This window comes from Rattus rattus, chromosome 1 (assembly GCF_011064425.1).
Source record: "Rattus rattus isolate New Zealand chromosome 1, Rrattus_CSIRO_v1, whole genome shotgun sequence".
NCBI lineage: Eukaryota > Metazoa > Chordata > Mammalia > Rodentia > Muridae > Rattus > Rattus rattus.
This window is the reverse complement of record NC_046154.1, coordinates 44,984,899-45,008,999: the sequence shown is the minus strand read 5'-3', so window position 1 is coordinate 45,008,999 and position 24,101 is coordinate 44,984,899. Positions and strand designations below refer to the sequence as shown.

General features: G+C 39.5%; 1 pseudogene; it reads right to left on the bottom strand.

Moving 5' to 3' along the window:
* Positions 1-13,335: 13,335 nt before the first annotated feature.
* The window catches only part of LOC116890383, a 106,515-nt pseudogene continuing 95,749 nt past the window's right edge, over positions 13,336-24,101 (bottom strand).

Genomic DNA, 24,101 nt, shown 5'->3' with positions numbered 1-24,101 from the left:
TTAAGTCTCCCCCTACCACCTTCCCTCTCACCTCATTCTCTTTCCTCCCTTTCGCTCTCTTCTATTTCTCTCCCTCTTTCTCTCCATCCTCCCCCTTTCTCCCTCTCTCCCTTCCTCTCTTTCATTCTATCTCCATATTTATATTACACAACTGAGTTTCAAAAGCCAGGAAAAGAATTGGTGAGGCAATAGAGAACAATCAGATCAGATGGCAATTCTGCAGTGGGGCGCTCTAAATGTGAGATTGGGATTTCTAAGGAAAATCACAATTGTTTTTTAAAGCTGTCCCCAGGTTCAGTGCTAGCAGTGAGTTAATCAACTTCATGATGTATGCTCCTTTCAAGTCTGGTAAATATTCTGCAACTTACTAGAGAAAAAGAGAAAAGTCTGTTTTCTTCTTGCACCTATGCAGACACTGAATGACAGCCAGTCTTCAGATCTTACCTAAAAAGCTGCCTTGAACAGCACACTGCAGCTTTCCCTGGGGCTCAGATCAAACCTGTGTACTCTCTTGAGCTTATTTGTTAAGCATCTACAAAAGAGGACAATCAGAAACCTTGCTGCTGACTAAGCTATTACTAAGCTGTCCTTTGAGGTAATGCCATTGATTGCTGGAAATACAGTGGTTCCTAGCCTGGGAGTCAGATGGATTCACTTACAGATTCCTCGGGACCATCTGCATTCCCTCTGTGGGAAAACATAGCAAGGATCCAGGTCTTCTGCTACAGCCTTTCATCCCACAGACAGCCTTGCCTGTTAATAGGCTGTCTGAGAAGTCAGCTGCTATTAATAGACAGAATGTAAAATAGAAAGATATTCTCAGGGAAGTGCTGCCTGCAGGACTGTTCTAGGGAGACAAACCAGATTGACATTTCCACCACTTTGCCATCAACAGGACTGATATCTTCAGGCTTAAATGTGGACAGAGGAATCCATGGATAAGTCACAAGTAAAGACAACTGACTCACATATACTCTATAAGTCATTTGTTTTGCCTAGTGCAAAGTCTTGTTTCTTTTGTCTTTAGTTCTTACATTTACTGACAAGTATATTGTGTGTATGTTGGGGGTCAGTTTCTGTAAACATCAGGGTCCAAAGAATAGTGATCTGCTTGAGGCAAGAAGAAATCCACTTCAGCACAACTCAATAGCTAGTGTTTGTTCAAATTTCAAGAGTCTGACACCGAGCAGAGAAATTTAGGCATATTTAAGCCTGAATTTGAGAAAAGTTGTCCCTTGATAATTTACTCAGTCCTATGTACACAGTAAAGTTTTATGCATGACTTCATTGAAACTCTTTGTAAAGTACATGTGACCTCTTCCCTACAGATGGGTTCTACAGATTGACTGCATGCACATCTCAGGAGTCTATGAGAAGAGCTAATGTGGTCTTGGTCAGATAGCTAGTGCAAGGTTACCAGGCTATTAACCACCTCAGCTTCCAGCCTGGAGGATGAAAAACATGTTATCCTTGGAAGAGACAACACTGTGTAGGTGGATGTCATTATGCAAGTGAAGACAGGTACAAGATAAAGTGAGGCATGTCATTGGACTAGAAGAAAGGGAGGCAGGGACAGAGGTTTTAGAAGGAGAAGGAGGAGAAAGGGAAAAGCAACATGGAGGCAGATGTAAATGATCGTTGCCATGCATTTCTACATAGATACAGGTTGTTATAAATATTTATTAAGGAGTGGATTTCTATAGGCAAATTTATCTTATCAATTGGTTGTAAGTTAATTGTGTGGATGTATTGTACATTGAGTATTTAACATATAAATCTGGTTGTTGGGTTACCGTTTGTTGAGTAATGATTTCACTAGGTTGTTGGGAGTGTGAATAGAGTCTGTGACAGGAAGCCATGCTATGCTATAGAGTGCTTGGGGCTAGCGTGGCATGGGGCCACATTAGCATAGCCCATAGAACACGATGTGAGTTTCAGGTGTGGGGACCGTGTGTGAAAGTGGCTGACAGAGAAACAGCAAGAGCATGTGGATCCTCAAGGAGTGGGAACTCTTGGGAGGGAACCAGTCATGTGCTTTATTAATTATACTGCGACAGCCCTGTATATTTAATATTTTTGGTTTCAGTAGCACTTATCTGTGAGGACAAGGAACTCTATGCCCCCAATAGCACCTAATACTCCTAGCCCCATTTTACAGATGAGTAAATATGAGCCAGAAAACATTCCAGGGAGATCAGGAGGTAGCAATGTTGGAGTCTACCTGGCTTTGTGCAAATAGCTTTGCTCTATCGATGTCATAGCACTTACTTAAGGCATTTTTAGTTCTATTAATTCTTACGTTTTAACATATACTAAAATTAATGGCAATTTTTAGAAAACCTTTTGACTCTAAGCTATGAGAGTGGTAACTCTGGATTCTCAGGTTATTCCTAGATACCATCAATGGCAGAATCAATATATTGCTTGACAGCAGCCAGGCCAGTCCCCACTGAGGACATTTCCATGTGTGGTAGGCAAATGCAAGAGACACTATCTGGATGCCTGGGTATTTTCTCTGGCAACGGCATCATATTTTTGCCCCTCACAGAGTGGGATGCCAGGGCACACTTACCCTCAAATAACAGTTACCCCTGATCAAAAACTGAGCTGGCTGTGTCTCATTTACTATGTGTACACTACTAGCCTCAGTAGATAAACCACTCAAACTTGTTGTATAACTTTTTTTTTCTATGATGTGGACCTCAGACTCGCAATGTTGTGGTCATCATGCATGTCTCAGACGAGTTGTATAACTTAAAAAGGGCAAGTGTATATATTTATTCTCTGCCTTCAATTTTTCCTCAGATTTATGAACTGTCCCAGAATCCATTCAGCATTTTATGTTGCTTGAGCTCGAATTTTCTATCAATTAGTTACAACACTTATTTTCATGTCCCAAACATGTCCTGAAACCACTGCAAAGTTATCTGAACTCAGAGTCAAGCAGAACTCACAACCCCCTAAGCTCTGCACCTCCTCTGCCTCCCATGCCCTTTTGCTGTGTGCCTACCTTGGAAAGAGACAAGTGACAGACACAGAGACCAAGAGCTATACCAGAGATCCCAGGTAATGATCAAGAAAGCTTCTCTGACACCATAGCATAAGCATATGAGGAGCAAGTGGGAGCCTGAAGAGGCCCCAGGCAAGATGAACAATGATCTGTCCTTGTTCGTGACTGATGAGGGAAGCTCAGATTTCTTTGTATTCAGCAGTAGCAGAGGGCGTGGCCTTGTTTGTAACATTCTAATAGACTACTTTATTGTTTTGTTTTCCCAGATCATTCTGTACAGCTGCTGCTGTATATTGTGGGGTGGATTGTGACTCTCAAGAGTTATTGATGGAAGCCTGAATTCTAGCAGCTCATGTGACTGTATTGAGAGACAGGGCCTTGGCGTCACCAATGAGTAAGGGAAAATGGCTCCTTTAATCTGACAGTTACCTTCACAAAGTAAGCAGACATACAGAAGGAAGAAGTGGCCATCTACAAGAATCAGAGACCTTGCAGACTGGAGCTTTCAGCATCTTGCTCTTGGAACCTCTGTCCCCAGGACCTTGACAAGGGAATGACTATTATTTCGCACAAACTGTGTTATCTTGCTGAGGCCAAGTCAGCAAACTGTGTACCTGATCACTAGCCATGGAGCATTTGGGAAGTTTTGAAAGGTAGAGTTTTAAATTAGCTCAAAACTCAGCAACAGGATCTGACTCAGGAAGACAGATTGTTGAAAATGCAGGAGAACTGGTTCAGAGTCACTGACCCTCCCGTTTATCACCGGACTGAGTAAATGAGTAATGGGTTTTGTTCTGCCCCAGTGATGTTTGTTCAAGCCCCCACTATGCCCTCCAGCCATTGTGTCTGGCAGAGAGTATTCCAGGAAACCTGCAGCCAAGCCTAACCATATGTGTTTCAGATGCATATGCCTCGTCAACTCTGACAAACATTTACCCTAAAGGAAAATCAAGATCTGTTCTCAGGAGAATGTTTGACCTTTCCCCTCATTCAAACCCTAGTCTTAAGAACAATCCTGTGACTTTGAGAGTTTCCCCTTGTGACATTTTTGGTATTTCCTTTTGACATCCCCCCATCTCCTGGAGCTTCTGATTTCTTCCTTTAAAAAGCCCTTCTCCCAGCCACTCGGAGTCGACACCTCTGTCTCCTGCATGGGATACGTGTCGGCCTGGAGATCTCCATAATAGATCTCCGTAATAAACCTCGCCTTTGCATATTACATCCAAAATGGTCTCTCTGTGTCTGGGGTCCGAGATTTCCCAAGACTCGAGTAAGGGTCTCCCTTCGGGGATCTTTCAGTTTCACTGCAAACATTCAGGAAAGTAATAGAAAATGTAAGTAACCCCTTCATGCCTTCGATATCACATCTGGCTGTCTGTGTCATCCTTGTCTTTGAGGAGCATTTTTGGTTTTTGAAATCAATCTACCCCTGATGTTTGAACAGGAGTTATGCTTGAGAAGTGAGTATAGTGTATCCATGCAGCTATAGCGAGAGATAAAGAGACAAAATGATAAATGGTCAAACCTGCTAGATAGCTAAATGAGAGAATTGTGCGATCACTAGAAGAACACTGTAATTATGTGCATGCCCTGAATTTATTCACACCATACTGTTACTCTACTCTCTGCCCCAGATTTATTGAAAATTTCCCTCAGGGTTCAAAGTTCCCAATAACCCACCAGAATATCGCTCTTAAGAGTAGAACATTTGAAATAATGAAAGGGAATTCTCAATTCGGTTTCAGCCATTCCCAGCACAGAATGGCTCAGTTTGTAGATCCAAGATCTTCCCTTTGATAAGTGGCTTTAAAAAGTTTCAGCAGGCTTGTACAGGAGGACTTTTCTCCTGCCTCTAAAAGAGCACGAAAAGCCTCATCATTAGGACTGGCTCCTGTGTGGCCAGAGATGCACTCAGGTGTATCTGCCAGAGATGTCTCAGCAGCCACACAAAGCAGCAGAAGCCAGAGACACTAGCAACCTCTGGGTCATGATGACCCAGTCAGTCATCATGGCACACGTCCATATTATATCGGCCCCCTGGATGTAGTGATGAATTTGCTTCCAAATTAATAAAGCAAAATGACAATAAGATCAGTGTTTAAAACTTTGGGGAGAGAGTTGGGGACATGGCTCAGTGGTTTCTAGTATTTTCAGCTCTTGCAGAGGATCTGAGTTCAATTCACAGCACTCATGTCTGGTGGCTCTCAGCTGTAACTTCATGCTCCAGACAGATGTAACAGAGAGATGGCCTTTGTAGGCACCTACCCTCTTATACATACACCACCTGCAAAGACACACATACATGTAAATAATTAAAAAATAAACAGTAATGATTTTTTTTTAAGGTTAATGTGTAACAAGTGTGGGCTATGTGAGAGAATCTTGAGTTCAAGATCAGCCCGGGCTATAATATAGTAAGTTGGATGCCAGCTTGCTTGAGCTGTGTAACGAACTCCCTCTCAATAAAACAATATTAACAAAAGATGAAAGATATAGACTCTTCTAAAAGTTGAAAATGGTAATATGGAATTATAATAAGAAAATATAAGTCTCCCTAAAGTTCATCATTTGGAAATAATTCTATTTAAGCTCTGCCCCAGTTACCAGACAACATCCAGATATACTCCACCCTAAAGTTACCAGGCAATGGCCAGATATGCCTGACACTATAAAAGGGGCTGCTTGCCCCTCCTCTTGCTCTCTTGTTCTTGCTCTTGCCTTTCTGCTCCTGCTCTTTCCCCATTCCCTTCTCCCCTCTCTCCATGTGCTCATGGCTAGCCTCTACTTCTCTTCTCTTCTCTTCTCTTCTCTTCTCTTCTCTTCTCTTCTCTTCTCTTCCCCTCCCTTCCCTTCTCCTTCCCTTCCCTCCCCCCTCCTGCCTTTCTCTGTTTCTACTACCCTCTTGACTCCCCTCCTCATGCCCTGAATAAACTCTGTTCTATACTATACTGTCATGGAGCTGGTCCCACAGGGGGAAGGGATCCCTCAGCATGGGCCCACAGAGGCTCCCCTTCCCCTATATCTAACTACACCTCCACATAACATATCCCCCCTTCTCTTTATCTTTTTATAAACATATCACTTACTACTTTATAAAGTATACATTTATAAAATGTCACATAAGAGAACATATTATGAGTGTGTTCAGACAGGTTAAATTTACTTGTATTTTCCACTTTTCAAAAAATTTAAACAATGTTGTGATTGATACGTAAAAACTATATGTATTTATGGGTCCCAGTGTGGTGTTTGGCTGTGTGAGTACAGGGCGTGAGTTCAAATCAGGATAAATGTACCTGTCTCCTCAAATGCTGAACATTTCTTTATGCTGGCCTGGTCTGAGTCCTATCTTCCTTGCCACTTGATAGCACTTGCAGTCACTTGCTGAGCAGCAGTACAGGAGGTAGCCTTTGTACATCCACCTCTCACCGCATTCTCCGCCCACCCTTTCCCATGTGTACCTCCTTCTCCAGTTCTACGAGACCAACACTTAAAGATTCTCCATGTGAGCATGATCCCGTGGTGCTTCCTCTTCTGTACCTGGTTTATTTCACTTAAAGTAATGGTCGCCAGCTCCATCCATGTCATTGCAAACAACAAGGTGGGGTTTTGTTAACATCGTTTTATGGATGAACAGCATTCTAGAGTTTATGTGTGCCAAATTGTCCTTATCTATTCTTCAGCTGATAAACACTGGGCTTGTTTCTTTTTCTTGCCCATTATGAGTACTGTGACTACAGTGTCCATACCAGACTTACCGACCATTTTCTGAAAAAATATATGCATGGGTACTCACTGTGCAAAATGGATTTAATAATGATGCGTTTACTTAAGTATCTCATGCAAATGACCACATTCACAATCCATTACCCTCTCCCTTCCCCTTCTCCTTCTGCTAGTTCTTTTTTTTTTATTACCAAATAACTTCCTTTCTATTTTCTTGTGTTCTGTGTGCACATGCATATGTGTAACCTATGTATCGCATATGAGAGAAAGCTTCCTTGGTCTGACTTCTTTTATTAACAACTAACATGACTTAGCTTCCCTATCTTGAATTCTTAGAAACAACATCCTTCCCTGCAATCTGAGAATGTTTTGAAGAGTTCCAACCTTCAAAGCTGGTGTATGCCCAGCTACAGTTTTCTAAAAGCTCCCTGACAACACTGCTAAAAGTGAGGCCCAGGCACTTGCCGTTCTCATGTTAAGTAAGAAAAGCCACTGGCCTACATTGGAGGTAAATTGCAGAAGTGTCTGAGTGCTGTCCTAAGGCACTGTGAGTCAACCCTCCTGCTAGTTGCTGTCATTTTAGATGTTATTATTTTGTTGTGTTCTGCCCCTTAAATTTAATGCTTATGAAGCTGATGGTGAAAATACATGGAGGAAATGAGCCTTCATAAACCCAACATAATTCTGCTACTCAGCTTAACCTGACATAATCAAGATTAGATTTGACTCAAACTGAATCACAGATTAAATGGTCTGAAGCCTCTAGTGATTATCTGAAACTGATGGAGCTCGTTTTAGCTGAAGATTTCATTTAATCATAGGTTTAATTCTAACTTCTTATCACTTCACAGAAAACTGACTGATCTCATGTTTTATAGTTGACTAAATTTCTTGATCAGTCCTTAACCAATAGATGCCACAATTTAGAATCTGTGTCTTTCTAGCATTTCCCACGTGACTACATACTCCAGAGTGGAATATCCAGTAACCCCAAATTAATCCATTCTCTATGTTCAGGAAGAGGGGTTTGAATGCTCAGTCTCATGTTCAAACCAGAGATGTCTTTTAGGGATGAATAGAAACAACTGGATATTCTTTCTAAAGCCTCTTGGGTATTACAAAAATGCTGCTATGTAGAGGATTAATATCTGGTTTTCAAAATAAGATGGAGCACGTTGCTTTTAGGACTCAATATGATAAAATGCTCTTCAAGACTCTGCTGTGTTACATAAATCAACACATAATACAAAACAATAAAAGCAGTCATCCTTATGTGTCAGGCACCAAGCTATCCCTCAACACATCAACCCTCTGACATTCGTACTGTACTAATCCATGTCCTGAGAGTTGAGTAAAGCATAGTACAGGGAAGGGATTAAACTCACCTAAGATCCCACCTCCTTCAAGTGATAGATCACAGGCCTAGGTTCATCTGGATGGAGAGGCCCTGGTTGCCTGGAGAACACAGGCCACTGTTACCTGCGTTCAGTCAATTCACTGAAGCCTGAATCAGTCATATGTACCTTTATTGATCTCTATACCTTATGTGTCTAGTGTCTCTCCGGGTTCTCCATGTTCATAAGACAGAGCAGGGATCAAAACTTCAGTCACCTGATGCATGGTGCAACCTACTTCATCTTGGATCAGTGTCACTAACCTCAGGACTGTCCTAATTTCAGTCACCTTCTGTCATGGGGAAAGGAATCGAGTGGGTATTTAATGCATTAAAAGATGTCATTCTGCAACAGATTTAGTCATGTATATTGAACCAAGCTGCCATAATTAAATACAAATTCTTGTTCACCAAAATAATAGACTGAATATTTAGATAACTGCAGGCATTTCTGACTTTCACCCTATTTTGGTACACTGCCAATGAGTATCTGCCAACCACTTCCAAGTGGGTAGTTTATTGAGGTATAGTGGCACGCTCTTTTAATCCAAGCCTGATCTCTATGCATTTAAGGTTAGCCTGTTCTACCTAGACAGTTCCAGGTTAGCCAAAGCTAAATAGAGAAATCTTGTCTCTAAAACAAAACAAAACAAAAAGTTGATAATTATAGTCAAGGAAAAATGGTTATTTGAGAAAATAAATCAAAGTGTATCACAGTATGAGCTGAAACCCCATATTTTTATTGAAAATGCATATGCCACTAAAATACAAAAATAATGGATTTTATCATTATATGTCATATTTGTACATAATACACTTTCTTTTTAATGACTGAATTACTGCTAGAACATTTTTAGGTCGATTTTTAGCTACAGGATTTTGAATTTGCACCATTTTCAAAATTAAATTATGGAATAATTTGGGATTTATAATTGGCTAAAGTGGTCTCCTCTGCGTGGGTCTTTGCAGATGTCAAGGTAGAGGTGAAAATAAAACCTTGATTCAGATTCACTTTGGGGAATCTGATGTTAGGTGGTTTGTTGCCAGTATATTTGAACAGAATATAATCTGGAAAAATATTTTCTGGTGTAATACAATCATGAGTACACAGGAAAGTAATTATATTGAATTGCAACTCAGAAGTGCTATTTCTTCCAAGAAAATGAGTTTTAGAGATAAGCTACCTGAACTAGCTTAAGGTTATAAGGAAGAATCTGGCTTGGTCTCATCGCACACAGAGAGAAGAGGTTATTTGGGGTATCATTCAACTCTGGGCCTGATTGTGGGACGTGGGGGACCCCTGGCTGTACAGGTGTATGAGTTTGATATGGCCTGTCACCAACAGGTATGCAGATCGCCAGGCAATTAATTACTTACATCCAGTTCCCAGTTTTCTGGAAAAAACAAACAGGTTTTACATCCTTCCTTTTGGAAGGACAATTGTAAGTGCTTAATATTTCTGGTTTCCTTGGAGATCCATAGACACAAGGACCTTCATGCTCCAACAGTCACCATTCCTCTTCTTTCTCCAAGTAGGTTCATTTTATTATGTAGCTCTAACCCAAGGGTTACCTTGCAGCCAATAATTATATCTCATTAATCTGCTCTAACCTTAGAGACCTTATTCTTATTTCTGTTATGACCCTGATCCATGAAAAGCAATGACAGATGTTTTGTAGAATGTACTTCAATTTGGCTTTTTCTAAGAATTTTTCCATGGTTAACTGAGAACTGTGCAATTTTTGATAAGGAACACATAGAGGCAGAAGATTTGTCAAACTCAGGGCACAGGGGATACTCCTCCATGATAACTCACTTGACATTACTTATGACGATGTTAACTCTCATTAGTCCATAGAAAGCTGGACCAATTCTCTCTTGTGAGGTTATGACTTCCCCCTTTCCATTCTCTGTTCATTAGAAATGAATCACCAGCTTCAGTCCATTCCTAAGAGGAGTGAAACTGAGGAAAAGCGTATCTGCATAGTGTTTGTAATTCAATGGATTCCCATATCCTCCCTCACATAAATGGTTATCCAAGCATTTACTTATGCTGTGATGGGCTCTTGAACAATCACTGTTACTCTGTTCCTTTAATTGCTTGGTTTGACCATAATGTACTCATAATGACAGTTCTACCAACTCTTCCTTCCTCCCTAATTCATTTTCAGTGCTTTGCTTTTTTATTAATAACATTTTTGAGTTAGCAAAAAAAATTAGGGGCTTTCATTATAATGTTTTCATACAAAAATTCATTGTATTGCTCTCAATTCACTCTTTGTTCACTCTCCAACATCCTCCTGTTCCCCTTATTTATAAACTGCATATGAGACAAAGTTTGCAAAACTTGTCTTTATTTTCCCCGCATTACTCACGCTTATTCCCACTCTTCCATTACTCCAGAGAATGTCCTTTCTACTTTAAGGATGTGTGTGTGAGCCCACACACACACGAACACATACAGACACACATGTACACGCACACACACACACACACACACACACACACACACACACACACGTACATGCACACACAGGATTTCAAGTGCAATTCTTATTCTTGTGAGCCTGGTTTATTTTGATTATGTGTGCATGCATGTGTTTGTTTGTTTGTGTGTGTGTGTGTGTGTGTGTGTGTGTGTGTGTGTGTGTGTGTGTGTGTGTGATATTGTCTACTCACCTTTTGAATGTCCTCTAAGAATTTTTGAGAGACTAGGAGTTACAAAGACTCCCTGGTAGTCAGACAGGGAGATGGGCCATGGCTAGGTAATAAGTGTTGGAATTCTAAGCTGACACACTTGTTTCTTTCTCCCCTGACATGAGACAAAAGTCTTGAGGCTTAAAGCAAGGCCTTGTTTGTTTTTTGTCTTCCACTAGCAGGGCTCCTGCTGATGGACTGGCTCAGCAAGTTCAAGACCTGATCAGGATGACACGCAGCAGTTTCAAATCGCTCAACCATCCTAGCTCTCTTAAAACTGATCAAGCTAGGGAGGTAGGCTCTTCAGAGGCTCCAATCCCTAGTACCCGAGAAGAAGATGAATTTTTCAGATTTTTGAGTCCTCCCTCTATGCTTCACAGAGGATCTTTGCTTCGTGCGTCTGCTGACTGTGTGTTTCCTCATCCTCAATAAACAACTTTCTCCAACTGCTGATTTTGTTTGTGGTGCAACAAACTTTGCTGCTGCTTGTTGAGTTTTGTGGGGTTTTTTTTTTCTGAATCTTAATTCTTTAGCTGACAGAGGAAATGAATTTGATCAAGACCCCCTAGACTGTCTCAGTTTCTTATCTTGGCTATTATGAATAGTACATTAAAAGTTATGGACATGCAGCCATCTGTGTAGTGAGCTGGCTTGAATTTCTTTAATTGTATACTCAGGAAAAGTATAGCAAGATGGTATCGAAGTTTCAGTTTTATGAGAACGCTCCCTGCTAATTTCAGTATGATATAAAATAATTTACATTTCTGAATGCCCTGTGTATAAAGGCTCTATTACCTCACAGTGTTGTCACCAACATTTGTTGTTCTCTGGGTATTTGGTGACAGCCATTCTGAATGGGGTGGGATAGAATCTCAGCATGATTTTATTTTAGATTTCCTTAATGGTTAACAATGGGAAACATTGCTTCATTTATTTACTGCTCTTTTTTCTTCCTTTAAAAACTTTGCCTTGTATATCTGGTTTGATGATTTGGATGGGGTGTTTAAATCTGTAAGTTCCTTATTTACTGTAGATAGTAATTTCCTATCAAATGACTAGTTAGGAAAGATCTGCTCCCATTCTGTAAGGTATGTCTTCACTCCATTATTTTATTTTCTGCATATAAGCTACATAAAATCATAGAATATCACTTGTCAATCAATGCTAATATTCTCTATCCTAGTGAAACTCTTCTCTGAAGTGACTTTCCTTCACCTATATCTTAGTGTCCTACCTAAGTTTTTCTAGCAGTTTCAAAAGTCCTGTCTAACATTGTGGTATTTGATCTCTTTTACATTATTTTTTTATGAAAGATAAAAGATATGGATCTACTTCCAATCCCTTACATGTAGAAATCCTTTATTCCTAGCACCATCTGTCAGAGACACTCCATTCCTATCAGTGTATATATCTGACACCTTATAGTCAAAATTAGGTGACTATAGGTGCATAGTTTTTCTTTCTGGATGCCCCCTCCATTCCACTGGTCTCTGTTCCTGTCTTTTGCCAATAATATGATGTTTTCCATATTTGGGTTATACAATATACCTTGAAATATATCTCCAGCAGTGTTCTCTCATCTTAGGGTTGCTTTGACTTGTCAGGGTCCTTAACACTCTATACCAGTGGTTCTCAACCTTCTTAATGCTTCAACCCTATAATACAGTTAATTATCCCTCATGGTTGTGGTGACCCCACAATCATAAAATTATATTGTTGACATTTTATAACTGTAATTTTGCTCCTGTAAAGAATCATAATGTAAATATTTCTGTTTTCATATGGTTTTAGGCCACCTTGTGAAAGTATTAGTCAACTCTCCAAGGGGCTGAGACCCACAGGTTGAGAAATGTAGTGAGCCATATTGGATTTGGGCCTGGCTGTTTTGTGACTGTTTAGCTCAAGGTGGCTACTTGACTCTGGGCTGCATGGCCACAGAGGTTTAACCTTGAAATGACTGCCATACGGTCATGAGATTGTTGAACTAAAGCCTCTCCCTGGAAGACCCTGGGAGCAATGACAGGATGTTGCAGCCTGAGCAAAACACCGGATGTCCCTGAGCAGATTCCTGAGAAGGGTTCGACCTTTTCAAAGAACATGTCCCCGGAAGACTGTTGCCTCTTTGTTATAGGAGGATATCTTGCAGTGTAGTGAGTCACCTTATATCCTTGGGCACTTCCCAAACTCCCCCACCCTAAGCTTCAGTTCCCGCTTCTATTCCTGTCTCAGAGCTTTAATGCTGTACATTTCTCTCAATAAACGAGACCTTGACAACAGAATCTTGCTTGGTCTCCTTCTTCTCTTCACCCCCATTTTGGCCCACAGGTAGAAAGCCTCTTCGGGACCCTGAATAACTGGGTCCCCGCTGGCGGGGACAGAGAAACACTGCTCTATACGAGTTCTGAATTTTTTTCTTTTAACCTTGAAGACTGAGTTAAGAATTTGTTGATGGTTGCACTGATGTTGTAATATGCTTCTGATAATAGACATATTCCCAGTAATATCTCTGTCAATTGATCACATAGAAAGTTTGGGGATTCACTTTAGCTAGATTTTTCTATTTTAACCCACACTTCTTCTTGTTCTTTCATTTTTAGCTTCTCTTTGAGTTTCTCTGCTTTGAACTGCTGGGTGCAGTCATCGAAGAGTTTTTGGTTCATCTCCATGAAGAGTATCAGGATGGTGTATATCAAACCGTGTATTGTCTTGTTCCAGTGGGTCATTGCGTTGCTGTATAAGGACAGAAGCATGATCTTCACTGCATTGTCACTGATTAAAGTCATGATGCTCATTGTTCTAGTAATATGGCGCCTGCTCTGCCACCTGGAAGTGAGGGCTGGAAACACATTTGGCCAACAGCTGGAAAAGAGGCTCCATGATCTTCACAAAATCTGACGGTTCAATTACATCTAAGATTTCACCTAATTCACGTAAGACATTACTTCTTTTTGGACTTTGGCCAGTATTTGAGAAGTGCCATTACCACTGGGTCAGTGAGGGTGCTGTCCTTCTCTGAAAACTGCACGACACAGTACACCAGCTGGGGATGGTAGACAGTCAGGGATTTCACTTTGTGCCAGGGCAGCAACACCTTTAACAGGAAAATCTTGTGCTCTTCCTTTAGTGGTGAGGCATTAATTATACTTCCCAGGATCTCCAGTAACTCTGCTATGTCATTGTGGTGCTCTGTCTCATAGATAAACGTATAAAATATATTATTGATCTGTTTCCTGCTGTAAGCACGCAGGCCTAAGAACTTCCCATAGATTCTGTGCAGGGTCGTTTTTAGAAAATCTCTCTCTCGAGGATCCTCGAAATAGAAAACCTAGCCAAAGCGAATCCCCAGGTACTAAAAAAAGAGAGTAACTCAGGAGTGTTGAGGCTTTGTGTGAATGTTTGATGAGATAGGGCCTGGTTCCACCCCAGGAAGGGAAGGCCAACGTCACTAACACTGTGTGTGCAAATGTCAGCAATAAAAACACTTTCCAACTTTGTTTAAAAAAAAAGTCTCTTATGTATTGTCTAGTATCTTCTTCAATTTTTATGTAAAAATTTCTGGTGTTGTTTTGGTTTTAGAGGTCATTCATGTCCTTAGTTTATTCCCAGACATTATCTCGTAGCTGCTGTGAATAGATTTTGTTCTTGGTTCTATTCTAATTATTACTTAGCAGTTTAAAAAGGAGCTACTAATTTTTGTATGGTGACATTGTATCCTGATAACTTGATGAGAAGATAGAGCAGACCTAAGAGGTTTCTGGTAAAGTGTAGCATCTTCAAAGTAAAGGATTATGATATCTGTTACCAGTGGTCATTTGACTACTTGCTGGTATCACTTTTCAATATTTCTATTATTGTTATTTTTCAAACTTCTTATTCTCTCTAAGATGCCAAGCGTTATAATGAATAACAACAGATACATTATATCATACCTTATACTAGAGGATATACTTCCCAGTTTTCATTTGGTATTTTTTTTATTAGAGATTTATTGTGTATATCCTTCATCATGTTGTGTTATATTCTATCAAGAAGATTTGTTGGATTTCATTAGAGACCTTTTCTATCTATTGAGTTGGTCATGTGACTTCTGTTCCTGAGTCTATTCAGACACATTATTTATTACATTTATAGATCTGACATGTTGAACCATCCTTACATCCTTATAATCAAACCAACATTTTTGATGTCTGCTTTCCTTAATTCATTCTCGAATTTAGTTTCTAAGTGTTTATAGTGAGCGTTTTGTATGTTTAAGAAAATTAGTTTATGGTTTTCTGCTTGGATGCTTTTGTTTATCTGGTTTTAGCAATAGAGTGATTTGATTTCAGAGAATTAATTTAGAAGTGCTCCTTCTCCTTCTGCTGTGGAACAGTTTGAAGAACATTGCATTTTTCTTCTTTAAAGGCATTGTGGGAAGTGACTGAATCTGTCTGGTCCTGGTTTTTTAGGTTGTGAAACTTCATTACTGCTTCAAACTTGGGGCTTGTCATAGTTCTGATTACATTATTGACATCTCTCAGTGTAGGCTTGGTGGGTCTTATTAGTCTATTTGTATATTCTTTCTCAATTTTCCAGCTTTTTGAATACAGGTTCCCAAATTACTACTTCATCATCTTCTAGATTCTACTGTCATATGTTACAATGTATCCTTTCTTATTCTTTTTTATTACCTTGTATTGTCAGTGTTTTAGCCTAGACTCTCCTTGATTTTCTTTTAACACTGCCAAGGAATAGAAATGGAATTGTTTCCTTCTTCTCTGCATTGTTCTCTTGGTCTCCAATTTCTTTATTTCTACAATTTTGTTTATTATTCCTATCTATAGGTACAATTTTTCTTATTCTAGTTTTTCGAAGACATGGAGGCACATCATTAAGGTATTTACTTGAGATCTCTATTTTATTTGTTTGTTTGTTTAAATTAAGGATTCACGTCAAAATTTCATCATAAAGCTGAACTCCCTATGGCTCAGACATTCTAGTAAGTCATTCTTTCATTTCCATTCTATCCTAAGGATTTCCTAGGTGATTTATTCAGTGGTCCACTCTTCATTCAATAGTATATTTTTCTGACTCCAGGTATATATTCTGCTAATATTGATTTATCGTTTTATTCTACTATTCCATGAGACAATAATTTATTTTAATTTTCACTTGTTAAGATCTTTGGATGAAGACATCTGCTTTAGAGTAAGCTCCATGAGCTTCCGAGAATAATGTATGCTCTGAAGATTTCGAATTGAATATTTATAAATGTCCTTTGAATCCATTTAATCTCTAGTACAGTTACCTCTGAACTTTCTTTGCTGATCTGTTTTACCAGATGATCTCTCTTTTGGTGAGAGTTGATTATTGAAATTAGCAACTGTAATTGTCACTGGACCCAATTTGTCTTGTTATATCTATCTCATGTTTTTATGAAATTGTGTTCAGTCAGTGCACATGTACTTAGAACAGATCCTCTTTTGTATTTTTCCCTTATTAATATAAATTAATTGCTAGCTACTCTGACTAGTTTTGGCTTTCAGTGTATGTTAGTAGTTATATGGAGAGCTAATCTTGCTTATACGAGGCCTTTGTTTGCATGATGAATTTTTTTAATCATTTTATCTTTATTCTTTTTCTTGCCAGCAAAGTATGTCTTTTGTACTCAATGTAGTTATAGCTTGTTCAAAAATCCAATTTGCTAGTCTGTGTCTTTTAGTTTGAGAAATAAGAGCAGTTGCACTTAGAGTTACTATTAAGAAGACTACTCGTTCTTGTAATGGTGTTAGCTGTCTGTCTATGTCGTCTGACTATTGTTGCCCACTGAGACAAGAGCAACACACTGTGTGCCAGTTTACAGGCATAGCCTAGGGGCTGACAACTGTCAGTTCCTGCCCCAGGGAGCACATTTTTCATTATGAGAAGAACATATCTCAGGATATCTGATTAAGGAAGGACGGAAGCCCCCTGAGGCAGACTTGTCAACTTCTGGAAATGGACCACTTAGTAGCAAGCACGTGAGCTGATGTCCCTGTTGTTCAAGACAGTGAAGAACACGAGCAACTGCTTCTTCTTCAGGACAGTAATACCTTGGTTGTTATGGGTACAATATTTGACTATAACAACCCATAAAAATGAATCCGAGATACAACTAAAGGTGGAAAGGTAAAGGAGAGAGTGCTGTCAAAGATTCTGCCAGCTGCTGTGCACAGATAGTCCAACCTCAAGGAGAAATTGGTCAGTGCTGCTACACTCTGTGCTAGAGGACATGCGTGCTTTGTTCTAAACCAAACCAAATTATGTGTGCTGTTTGTAGCAATAACCATGCTCTTCCTTTGTCAAATTATATGGGGAAACCCTTTATCAGTATATGTGTGCTCATTTTGACTCTGACAAATGACTTGACAGTTCCCATGAATGTCAATCAGTTTTCATCCACTCCTGAGAATACCCTTAGAAAAGTTGCATTCCAACAGCCTCAATTCCTATGTGTAAGCCATGCTGATTCCTATATCTAAATACCTCCCTGACACTGAACTGGAAATATAGAACTAAGATAACTACGACCAACATAAAGTGGAATTTCTAAAGTTTACAAGCATATTAGCTCAAAGATCAGCGTTCCTTCTCTGCCATTAAGTCCACCCAGCTGAGCCTCAAAGCCTTGAATTTCAAGCAGGTGGGTGTCAGGTGTCAAGAACATCAGTAACCCTCCTCCTTCTCCCTTTCCCTCCCCATGTCCCTTTCCCTCTCATCCTTTTCCCTCTTCTCTCATTCTTTGCCCTTCCTTCTCCTTTTCCTCCTCATCTCTTCCTCCCCTCTTCACTCCAGTGTTAAGGACATTCTAATTGAAATTGTGGCCTGGTGTGAGTCACAAAAGACATTTCATAATCTGTGTTGCTGTATATGCTAGGACGACAGACATAGATCTGGGTTTGAATGTTGGGTTTTCCATTTACTGTGGGGGTGTTTAGTTTCCTTTCCTATACATTGATTGCTTTTTAGATTGCTTGTATGGGAGCATGGACTTGTCACAGTACATGTGGAGATACCAAAGAACAATCTTTAGGAGTTGGTTCTCCCCTGGAACCATCGGTGTCCTGCTGATCTAATATGTCATGTTCTTGGTGGCGAGTGTCTTTACCTTCATTGGACAACTGGTGATGACTGGCGATGCCAAGCATTCTGAAAGTGCTGTTTGACAATGGAAGTGTGTTCCATTGCTTGGACTGACCCTTCACTGTCCCTCTTGGATATTTGCTGCACACCTTTTGCTATGTTTATGCTTCTTACTGTTAAAGGTCTCTCTCCAAAAGCTAGAGCTGGGATAACAAAAGTGTAAACAAGAATGAAATTTGTGAAAGTTCCCTGGAAAAAACAGTTATGCAAAACTTGAGTCCTTCCTTAGCACTTTTTAATTAAATAAACATTTATATTATTAATGAGTATTGTTAATAATCATGAGGTTTGAGAATTTGAGAATTATTAAAGAAAAAGAGGGAAATTTTGGAAACTTACAAGCTGTAATTGAATTACTAGGTTTTTAATGTTCAACTTTAGAAACAAGGAACTTGTATGAATAGAAAGAGATTTGAATAGAAAGAAGTCTTGGTACCTTCCTGAAGACAAACATAAACAACTTTAAGAACCCTGATGTTCTTCTGTTCTTTACAGAGTTGTAATAGAGATAGGAATTTTATTGAAACAGGGGTTCAAAACAGAGACCTAGAGGAAGGGATTCTGGCCTGCCTGCCTTCCTGAACTGAGTTGTCAAACCAGACCTTTACTGATAGATCACCCTAGCAAAGGAGCTGAACAATATTTTAAAAATCAAAAAAAGATAGTGGTTTTATGCCAAATATAAAAGAAATATAGAGGAAGGCATGGAGGAATTAAATAAGAGTTAAATGTTGAACTTTTGTAGAAAGTCAAGTTTGATATCATAGGGAGTAGGAAATAACTTTTGATCTATTAATCTTATGCCAAACTGAAAGAAAATCCAATTTAAATAGAGTCATCCTATCTAGCATTTATGTAACTGCAAGGCTTTATGACACCAATCTTAAGGAAGAAGATACTGAGTTTTAAGAAAATTGATTTTATCATGCTAATTTTTACTTTTTTATGAAATTATTATATAATCAAGGAAGACTTTAGAAGAAAATATATTTTGAAAAGCTATATCAGTAATAAAATTTCTGAGGAAATGATTTTATGTATAAATAAAGCTTGAAAGAGACAACAGTTGTCAGAATAGGAAGAGTCATACCGAGATGTGCTTCCTCATTGTCCCATAGCTCATCAGGTAAATTACATCCAATGTCTGATCCTTCCTTCCCTTCATTGCTCTTACATTCACCCTTCTCCAGACCCCACCCTGAGCTGAGACTGGTCCCCAGCAGGTGGACAGTTCTCTACTAGGATTATGAGGTTTAAATGAGATGACACATGTAAAGTGCAGTGTAATGTTCTGATGAAAGATCTCAGAGCAAAGATTAATGATCTGTCCTTCCAAGATGAATGATATAATTGGAAGAATCCTACAAGACTTAATGCTAAGTGCCTTATTTCCATGAATAGAGTCTCATAGTTGAACTTTGACCTTATTTTAGGGACTCTCTACAATCCTTTTTCAGTAGAGTGCCTTTGAGACTCATTCAAATGGTCAACTATATCTTCTAGTGCTCTTAGGTCATGCAATCCTCTTGGCATAGCTTGGTGTTTACCCCAGACCTGAGTTTCACCCCTATTTGTTACTACATGTTGTGTTCTGTCCTGTGTGTGTGTATGTATGTGCCAATGTGTATGTGTCTATTACCATGTTTATGTGCATGTGTGTGTTCATGTGCACGTGTGTGTGTGTGTGTGTGTGTGTGTACGAGTGTGTGTATGTATGATACAGGTGTAACCATATTGGTGTTTATTTGCCCATCCAGTGTTAGGTGCTGACTGTTTAGAATCCATACAGTGTTGAAAAGAATATACTTTCTTCATCAGCAATGCTATGAATTAGAAGATTCAAACTTCTAACACATTGGAGCAATAAATACAAGTCATGGAACAGCTTCAAAGAAACAGCTTGTTCTTCTTCCTTCCCAAGGCACTTTGAAGTTGGTGTTCCACAAAGCAGAGTCTTTGTCAGCTGCTGTCTAGTCACCCAGAACTGAGTTTGGAGTCTGGGACATGGGGAACTATCTCAGGAACCTGAGTCTATAATTGCCTTTGGACATGGCTCACTGTGTTAAGAAGTGATAAAAGCCTAGTGCAAGATTAGGCATAATCACTTTACTGTCTCCAGGACCTTTCATCTGTTCTTATTTAATCAGACAAGCCCCATGTTCTAGTCAGGTTAAGGTTGCTGTGCTAAACAGCAAGAACAAAAACAATGTAGGAAGCAAAGGATTTCTTTAGATAGTCAGTCACTGAAGGAATTCAGTACAAGAACTCAAGCAAGAACTGAAACAGAGACCATGGAAGAACACTGCTTGTCTTGTTTTTCATGTCATTCCCAGTCTGTTTTCTTATCTACTTCAAGGCCATAGGTAGCAATCCTGGAGGTTTGACCTACATATTTACCTACAGAACAATTGGATGAAGGCAATTCTCAAATTGACTCTTCCTCCTCCCAAGTGATTCTAGTTTGTGTCAAGTTGATAAAAATAAAAAATTAAAAATTAAAAATTAAAAATTAAAAAAACCTAACCACCATACAGGGTCAGTTACTGGCTGTGTTTCTGTACCCTAAAAGCTCTGTGAGGTTTGATAAGGCTGCATGTATATAGTTAACCCTCCCTCAGTTGTTCATTCTGTACTTTACAGCTTCCTGAAGTTTCCAGCATTAGAATAAACAGGAGGAGCAAATGCTTTATTCACTCTTGCTTTTATAGTCAGATACTTCATACTGGGGAATTTAACCAACTAGATCCCACATTGAGGCTAAGTGTAAAACAATATGTACAGGAAAAATGTGGAGTCGAGGCTAGTCTACTAGACTCACTGTGTAGTCCAGGCTACCATGGAAGCTCACACTATAGCCTAGGTTGGCCTCATATTAGTGACCCTCTGACTGACCATCATAGTACTGGGGCTCTCAGCATGTTCTACATTGCCCAACTCAAAGTACAAATGAAATTTTATAATTTGGTCAGAGGAGGAAGACAGCTGATCCGCTTCCCACATTATTGAAGTTCTGCTGTTCATAGGGATAGGCCATCCAAGCAGTTTGAAGCAAAAAGATGTACCTCTGTAGACTAGGTCTAGCTGTGGGCAGGAAGCAGACTATGAGCTAAATTGTAGCTTAGGCTCCTTGAATTCTGTCCTCCCCCCAACCCCATCAGATTTCCATTCAAAGGGGTGCATGTTAGAGGTGAGGTGAAAACCTGGCTGAGTAGGACAATGGCTAAGACAGATGACAATTTGAAGCTGATGGAACATGCCTGTAATTGCAGTGCTGGAGAGGCTGAGGTAGGGAGATCATAACCTCGAGAACAGCCTGGGCTAAAAAGCAAAATCTGAGTGAAAACAGACCAACCAAAACAGGAGGTTTCTTTAAGTTCTTAGTTTTGGTGAAGCCTTTAAAGATTTATTTCATGTTTATTCATGTGTAAGCGTGTATGTGACTGTATAGGTGTCTACAATGTGTGTGGGGGGGGAGGTGGTGGTGGTATGTATGTGCATTTGGATGCCTGTGGAGACCAGAAGAGACAGTTGGATTTCATGGAGTGAGAGTTACAGGAAGTGGAATGCCTCCTAAAACAGGAGCTGGTAACAAAACTCCAGTTCTCTACAAGAGCAACAAGCACTCTTAACCCATGAGCTGTATCTTCAGCCCCTAAACCCCAATTTTAAGGTGTGCCTTTAAAATATTTAGAGGACTGTCAACTAACTTGTATGGGATGAATTATTGAGTGAATGAAAGTTAGCATATAAAATGATTGAATTTGTTATGTATAGTAGTATAAACATAATGAATCGGGTCCCTAAATATCAAAAACTTGTATTTTTGGGGTAAACTATAGAGCAAATGGAATGCAATATATGAAGAAAAGGCAAATGGTGCTTCTGTGAGAACTCGAGAGTTAAGAGTCTAAAAGGGATGGAAGCAAACACAGTTGAGCGGGGAGTGGCATGGAGGACTTGAGCTTCCAACCAAAGACTCTTCCACCACATGCTGTATGTGGTCCACTTCAAGAAGGCAGTGAGAGTAACTGAGTCAGTACCTATAGAGAATGCCCCAGCTTTCACAATATGTCATCTTATATGGAAATTAATTGAAAACATTTCCAGTGGAAAAAAGGAAAAGGTCTTGTCCTGGCTGGCTTTCCTTGAGCAACGACAATACCCACTTGAATGTTAGACAAGGAAACGTCAGGCTTTCTAAAGAGAAAAGAAGCTAGATTCTTGTTCTACGCAGTACAGGTGCAGTTCCACTCACAATACTGAGTTGAAAGTTGGAATCTAGTCTTAAATGCCTTGATTAATGGACACCAACACCCTAGAAAAATTGGTGAACTTCAGAGTAAAATAAACTATAGCTCTCTGAGAAATTATTTCAAACACGTTGTGAACAGTAAAGATGCACAACATTAGAAAATTCTCCAGCAGGCTTGATAAGGTTTTTAATTAATGTAAATAGATGCCAGATGCAAAGATTCTGCCTAGTCTTGTCCCAAACTTGTCCCTCAGCCTCCCGAAGGCTAGGGTCATAAGTATGTCCCATCATGCTCAGTTTTCTATTTTTCACACAAAGTTTCCTATGTTGACACAAAACATGGGAGTAATCTCAAAAGAAATGAAATATCATTTACCCTGTGTCAAATTTGAGCAAATGTAGCCCAGGAAGATGATTTTCATCTTTGGGATATTGGCAGGAATTTCAGTTTAAGTAGATTCAGAACTGGAGCAGGTCAGAGATCTATGCACCCTAAGACAGTGTTGGCCAATATGGAGTCTGCTTGACCATTACCTCAGTTTTGATTCTAATGACAAAAGAACTCCTATCACTTGAAAGGAAAAGCAATTCCTATGAGATTATGGCTCCTGGTTGGGGGGGAGGTGGTCACCTTATCTCAGTGTGACCAATTATGAAAATCTGCTGTTTCTGGAACCAAAGGTAGATACAGGACTAGGAGAATGACTATAGATATTCATGTGCACTTTTTGGAGTTTGGTTGAGGATATTGTAGAGCAAACAGTAATATGCCTAAATTCTTACCCATCTTCAACCCCAGAAGAAGAGGAAAAAGATTAGGGATCACCAGCCTTTAGATGGGCATTCTTTGAGTCTTTTAATTTGTTATTTGGTTTTATTGAGCTTCTGAAGCAGAGTCTCATTATATAGCATAGGGCATTGCATTTATTACATAACCTAGGATAGCTTTGAACTCATTATCAGTTTCTTGAGTGCTGAGGTTATACATGTTCTTCACCACACACAAGGGTTTAAGATAAAGGAGATATGTACAAAACAAAGGCAGAGATATCAGACTTGTATCACACTTTCAGTAAGTTATCAGCATGTTTTAGTAAAAGCAGCTAGGGCTCTCAAGATTGTATGAACCAATGTGATGGGCAGTCTGGTAGTTTTCAATCTTAGAAAGAATGTACTCAGGCCAGCTAACTGTCTTCATGGGCAACCTCCAGCAGGTGGTTACTCCAATGTACAAGTGAGAGTAGGAATCACTTGTCCATCTTGTTTGGTCTTCAACCTAGACTGCATATAACAATTCTCTCAGAGCCCCATGGAAACAAGTACTTTCAGGTCACAGGTCAGGCCAATTCCAGCAGAACTCTATAATCATAGACTGTGGAGTTAAATATTTTTAAGTTTCTTTTATTGTTTAAGTGAATTTCTATGGCTTACATGCTTCTCACAGGAGGGTCACCTCCTGATATACTTCTCACAGCTCTTAGGTAATAGATCACACAGTTCTGAGCAGCAAAGCTTTAGTCTGTTTTCCACTTAAAATTCAGTGGAAGACATGGACAAGTCCCAGAAAGATGTTCTTGTGCTGTTGCTAGCAACAGGATAAAAGCAACTCCTCTTCACAAAAAAACAAACCAAACCAAACCAAACCAAACCAAACCAAACCGAAACAACAGCGACAAATTCCTCTTCTATTCAATAATCATTCTTTCACATTCAGTCCTTGGGAAAAAAATGAGTTTACCAGTTCTGAGTCTGTGCATCCTATAAGAACTTAGCATTTGGTTTTATTTTTAATAGATGTACTTGACCAATACTGCATGTAAGTCACTGTGCCAGGAGCCATCAAGAAGAAGCTGAAAACTAGC